We start from the raw sequence: 6,065 nt of genomic DNA, 5'->3' as shown, positions 1-6,065 counted from the left end.
CTGCCTAGTCCTGGAAATGTTCCCCCCTCAATCTCTTCACCCCTGTCACTTACAGATTTCCATTCATTTTCTTGGTCATCTACCTATCTCTTCTGTCCTTCCCCACACCTGATCCTGAACCCCTATTCTCCTCCTCTTTCCCCTTCGCTCCATGTTTCTCTGCTTCATCTGCCTCTTATAACTACTTTATTTCCCCTTCTAAGTGAGATTCAACCTTCCTTGCTTGGGCTTTTCTTCTTGTTTAGCTTCATTGGGTCTGCGGATTGTAGCATGGTATTTAATGGTTAATACCTACTTATAAGTGAGTATATACCCGGAATCTCACAAAAACACTTGCTCAATTATCTACAGTTCAGTCTACTTCATAATAGCCAGGAACTGGAAGCAACCTAGATGTCTCTCAACTGAAAAATGGGTAAAAATAATGTGGTGTACCTGCTCAATGGAATACTATTCAGCTAATAAAAACAAAGACACCATGATTTTTGCAGGTTAATGAATAAATTGATATTTTTAGTAGAAGTAATTATTAGTCTGGATTAAAGACTCTAGAGGAAGAGTCTATGATGGTGGGGAGGACAGACTTCAGAATTATGGAACAGTAAGTGTAGAGAGCTGCGACATGTCGTGCCTCAAAGATGGTGCTGGTTTCCGCCTTCCACCCTCCCAATGGTGAGCGCTCCTTACAGTAAACAAGTTCTTATTTGGCTATGTCTGCCTGGCCCGCTAGCTTCCACATAGTGACAACCTATCTACATGACCCATGTGGCTTGCTAGGACTGGCCAGTGCTAGCTATTTAAGTGTGGTGCAGAACATTCCCCGGAAAGAGAGACAGTAAGAAGAGGGAGAGAGTCAGAAGAGAGAGAGTCAGAGAGAGAGAGTCAGAAGAGATAGAGGTCAGAAGATTGTATCAAGGTTCCTGAGTAAAACTGTTTGAAGAAGATCTCCTGTGGTCGTGTCTTCCTTGCTGGTTGAGGTTGGGCGCGACAAGTAAGCATAGAAATTATACTGCACAGAGGAAGCTGAGAGAGCATCTGGAAGTGAGGTGAAGCTGTGAACTCCCAAATCCTACCCATGGTTATTTATTTCCTCTAGCATGTCCCCATAAAGGTTCCATGATCTTACCAAACAGTTTTATTAACAGGGGAACAGCCATTCAAATACATGTATATTTGAAACACTTCCACTCCTTTGCCCCCATAGATTCATGGATATCTCAGAAGGCCAACTGCATTTAGTTCAAATCTAAAAGTCTCCATAGTCTCTATTTCAATAGTATTTAAAAGTCTAAAGTCTCCCTTGAGACTGAAAACAATGATAAAGTTCTATAAAATAAAATAAAAAAATAAAATAAATAGAAATTACATACATCTAGAATTCAATGGCATAGGAAATACATTTCTATTCCAAAAGGGAAGATTGAGCTCATAGTGAGGAACTGTTGATGCAAATCATGATGAAACTCAGTGAGGGGCAGGGGAGGCACCAAATCCTGTAGCTCTATTTCCACTGTCTGTGACTTTAGTTTTAAAGTGATTAAATGATGTGCTCCAAAAGCTTCATTCTTCTCTTCAACACATTACTTAGCTATAACTTAAATCTTTTAGGTGCTCCTTTATCCTTCAGACTACATTTTGCTTTTCTTTCCCCCAACTTACTTTTTATCACTACAGACTGGATGAAATGCTCTGTAGAAATTTTCTCTGACAAACAAGTTATCCCACTCCTTTTAAACTCAGCTACATGTAAATTCTCATGAACAGGCCACATTCTGTAGCCAGGCAAGTCTCCCAGTGGATAAGGACAACAACCCGTTAACAAACCTTTTGGCCCAAAATGTGTTCTGACAAAAAGAAATGTAGGGACAAAGATGGAGCACAGACTGAAGGAATGGCCCACTTGAGACCCATCCCATGGACAAGCACCAATCCCTGACACTATTAATGATACTGTCTTATGATTGGAGATAGGAAACTTTCTTCTGAGATGCTCTATTCAGCAGCTGACTGAAACACATGCAGAGACCCACAGACAAAACTTGGACATTTCTCATGGACACTTATGGAAGAGATGGCAGGAGAATTGAAGGCTCTAAAGGGGATAGGACCTCTCCAAAAAGACCAACACAGTCAATTAACCTGGACCTTTGTGCATTCTCAGAGACTGAGCCACTAACCACAGAGCATACTCAGCCTGAAATGAGGTCCTTGGCATTAGTCCCCATGTGGGCTTCCCAAAAACTGGAGCCATGGCTGCCCTTAAAACCTTTTCCTGTCTGTGGAATCTGTTCCCCAACAGGGCTCCTTTGTCTGTTCTCAGTGGGAAAGGAAGTTCCTAAACCCTGCAGATACTTGATGCCCTAGATGGGGGCATTCCCATGAGGGGCCACTCTCTCAGAGAAGAAGAGGAGGGGGTGGAAGAAGGATGCTAGCAATCGGTATGTAATAAAAGGAAGTAGACTCTACATAGAATAGCTATATTACTAATAAGGGACATTTTATTTTAATATTTCAGTTTACAAACACATAACAACAATCAAAGGGAAATTTAGTTTGAGTCTCATCACACACATAAAATGAGAACTGATTTACCACCTCTATTTTAATCAGGAAATAGTCAACAAAATCTTGAGGATTACAGAAAACCAATGATTCTTAGGATATGTGTGTGTGTGTGTGTGTGTGTGTGTGTGTGTGTGTGTGTGTGTATGTATTTGTTTATTTTGTTTATTTTACTTATTTACATCTCAAATGTTATTCCCCTTCCTGTTTTCCTGTCCACAAGCCCCCTATTCCCTCCAACCTACTTCAATGAGGGAGCTCCACCATCCACTCATCCATTTCTGCCTCACTGCCCTAGCATTCTCTACACTGGGGCATCTAGTCTCTGCAGGACCAAGGTCCCCCCCTCCTATTGATGACAGATAAGGCAATCCTTTGACACATGTGCAGATAGAGCAATGGGTCCCTCTATGTGTACTCTTTGTTTGGAGGTTTAGTTCCTGAGAGGTCTGGGGGTTCTGGTTGTTTGATATTGTTGTTCTTCCTATGGGGTTGCAAATGCCTTCATCTTCTTCAGTCCTTGTTCTAACTCTTCCATTGGGATCCCAGTGCTCAGTCAGATGGCTGGCCGCAAACATTCACATTTGTATTGCTCAGGCTCTGACAGAACCTCTCAGTGGACATCCATACAAGGTATTTTTTTTCAAAATAAATCTGTTCTTCGTCAGCCACATTTTAATAGAATTTTTTATGATATGCCAAGAGATGCACTACAATAAGGAAGGCATTACACATCTAGAGGGAGATAAACCTACTAAATTTAGGATTTTAATTTTTTCAAGAATTTCATAAATAAGTACCATATTAGCAACACATATTCTCCGTCCCCATTCAAATTCTTCACATTTTTCCAACTCCTCTGATTCTTGCAGCTTTTTTAATTTTTATTGTTACATTTAAAGAAAAAGGCAAACACACACACACATATATACATGTTCAAGTATATATTTACATATATATGTATACATACACATATGAATCCAGTTAATATTGCTTATATGTATATTGTTTAGGCTTGATTATTTAGGATTGGATAACGTATCAAGGGATTCATCCAGGAGAAAACGTATCCTCTCTCAAATATTTGTCATCGATTGCCTGAAGCTCTTTATTTAGCCACAGGGCTTGGTGAAAATTCCCTATATCTAAGTTAGAGCATTGACTAACTGGTATTGTCATTATTTATGTCTTGTTTAGGTGACCACATTGTTGAGTTTCATGTGTACAACGTCTCTTTTACATCTAGAGCACATTTACTTTGTAGCTGCCATCCTTGTCCTCTGGTTCTAAAAATCTGAGCGCTCTTCAATATTCTCTAAGTTATAGGTATAGATCAATCATTTGGGATTAAACATTACATGCTTGTTCTCTACATTTTTTCCTAGTTGTAGATTTCAGTCAACATTCGCTCTAGAAAGAAGCTTGTTTGATGAAATGGTCACAACTACAAGTATTTGTCTACACAAGGATAAATATGTCGGATGCAGCAACAATTCATATTGGTTTAGGCAAATGAAAGAAGTACTTTCTCCTATAGGGTCTATGCCCTTTCCTGCCATATGCAGTTGACTAGATTTATATTAAAAGGCATGATAATTTCCTTTCTTTGTAGGAATTCATTTTTTTCAAGAGCCATTTTTGAGACTGTCTTTTCTCCAGCGTGTAGTTTTGTATCTTCATAAAAATTCAGATGGTTGCAGTTGCAAGTAGCTTTATTTGGATCTTCTGCTAAGTTCCTTTAATCTACATTCCTGCTTCAATGCAACTATCATGGTGTTTTTATTATCAGAGCTCTGTTATATATGTTGAAGTCTGGTATGGTAATTCCTTCAGTATTACTTATTTTAACTCTAAGTTTCTTTGGTTATTCTACTCTTTTGTGGTTCCATGTGAATTTTCAAAGTTTTTTCTATCTCTGTGAGGAAAGTTGTATAAATTTAGTTGGGCTGTATGGAGCATATAAATCTGTTTTTGTAGGAAGTGATCTTCATAATACTAATTCCAATAATCCATAATCCCGAGAAATCTTTCTTTCCATTACCTGTTGTTTTTTATTGTTTTTTCAGAAATTTTAAGTTTTAATTGTAGAACGCTTTCACTTTCTTTTTTCCTCCCATTGGTATATCAACTATTTATTAACAGCAAAGTCCCAAAGACTGACTTCTTCCTGGACACACCCACAATACGGTCCCTGCAGCCAGTGGTCTTGACAACAGTGCTGACCACAGAAACTAAGGCTCCAAAAGTTGTGTAGCCCCTTGTGGATTCGGATTTTCTTCAGCCACTCCAGGTCCTCAAGCAGCTTGTTGTCTAGACCATTGGTTGTACTTTCCATCCTTTACATCCTTCTGTTTTTTCAAGAGCCGGTTGGGGATCTTATACTGTTGTGGATTCTGCATGATGGTGGTCAAACTCTCCACCTTATCGTCCGTGAGCTCCCCAGCCCTCTTGGTGCAGTCACTGTCTGTTTTCCTCAACACCACATGAGCATATCTCCACACTACACCCTTAATGGCAGTGAGAGTGAAGGCTATTTTCCGCCGCCGCCCATCAATGTTGGTGTTGAGTATTCACAGGATGTGCTGGAACTTCTCAGGGACCACCAGCGACATGTCGGCAGCACAATCAGTGGCGTGTAGACCACCTGTGGAAGCTCACTTTCTTGATTATGGGTGGATCATTCCAAAAATCTCTTTCTACTTTCTTTGTTATTGGTATAGAAAATGGTTACCGATTTTGTAAGTTGATTTTGTATTTCTTCACTGCTGAAAATGTTGATAATTTGTAGATATTTTGCCATATAATCTTGGGTCCTTTTATTTATAATATCTGCAAATAGAAATAATTTAATTTATTATTTTCCTATCTTTATGAATGATTTCTTTTATCTTGTCTTATTGCTCTAGCTTGTGTTCCAAGTATTATTTTCATAAGCAGAGGGATAGTGGAGATAGCCTTTCCTTTTTACTAATTTTAATAGGAGAGCTTAGAATTTTTCTCTATTGAATATGTTTGTCATGATTAACTTTATTATGTTCAGACGTGTACCTTCCAGTTCGCTCTTTAGGACTTTAATCATGAAGTCATACTGGATTCTGTCAAGATCCTTTCTGCATTTATTGAGACGATCATATAAGTTTTGACTTTAAACTTATTTATATGATTTATTGCATATTTGACTTATATATATTGAATAATCCCAGCATTTCCTGGATAAAGCTAACTTGATTGGGATGAATGGTCTTTGTGAAGTATGCCTATGTCCGGTTATCCAGACTTTCATTGGGCATCTCATATGTATGTTCATTGGATAAAGTGATCCACTGTTTCTTTTTCTGTATTCTTCTTTTCCTGAAATGTTAATTTTTTTGTACTATGGTAATACTGGTTTTATAGACAGAACTTGAATGCATGTCTTTTATTTCATTTTTTAGTCAAATTATTTTGAGGAGTACCTCTTGTCATTCCTATGAGAGAGTCTAGTAGTATTATTCTGTGAATCT

General features: G+C 38.5%; 1 pseudogene; it reads right to left on the bottom strand.

Moving 5' to 3' along the window:
* Positions 1 to 4,686: 4,686 nt before the first annotated feature.
* On the bottom strand, positions 4,687 to 5,174 carry Rps18-ps6 (ribosomal protein S18, pseudogene 6; annotated as a pseudogene).
* Positions 5,175 to 6,065: the final 891 nt, after the last annotated feature.

This window comes from Rattus norvegicus, chromosome 5 (genome assembly GCF_021556685.1).
Source record: "Rattus norvegicus strain SHRSP/BbbUtx chromosome 5, alternate assembly SHRSP_T2T, whole genome shotgun sequence".
Classification (NCBI taxonomy): Eukaryota; Metazoa; Chordata; class Mammalia; order Rodentia; family Muridae; genus Rattus; species Rattus norvegicus.
This window is presented reverse-complemented; position numbering and strand designations above follow the sequence as displayed.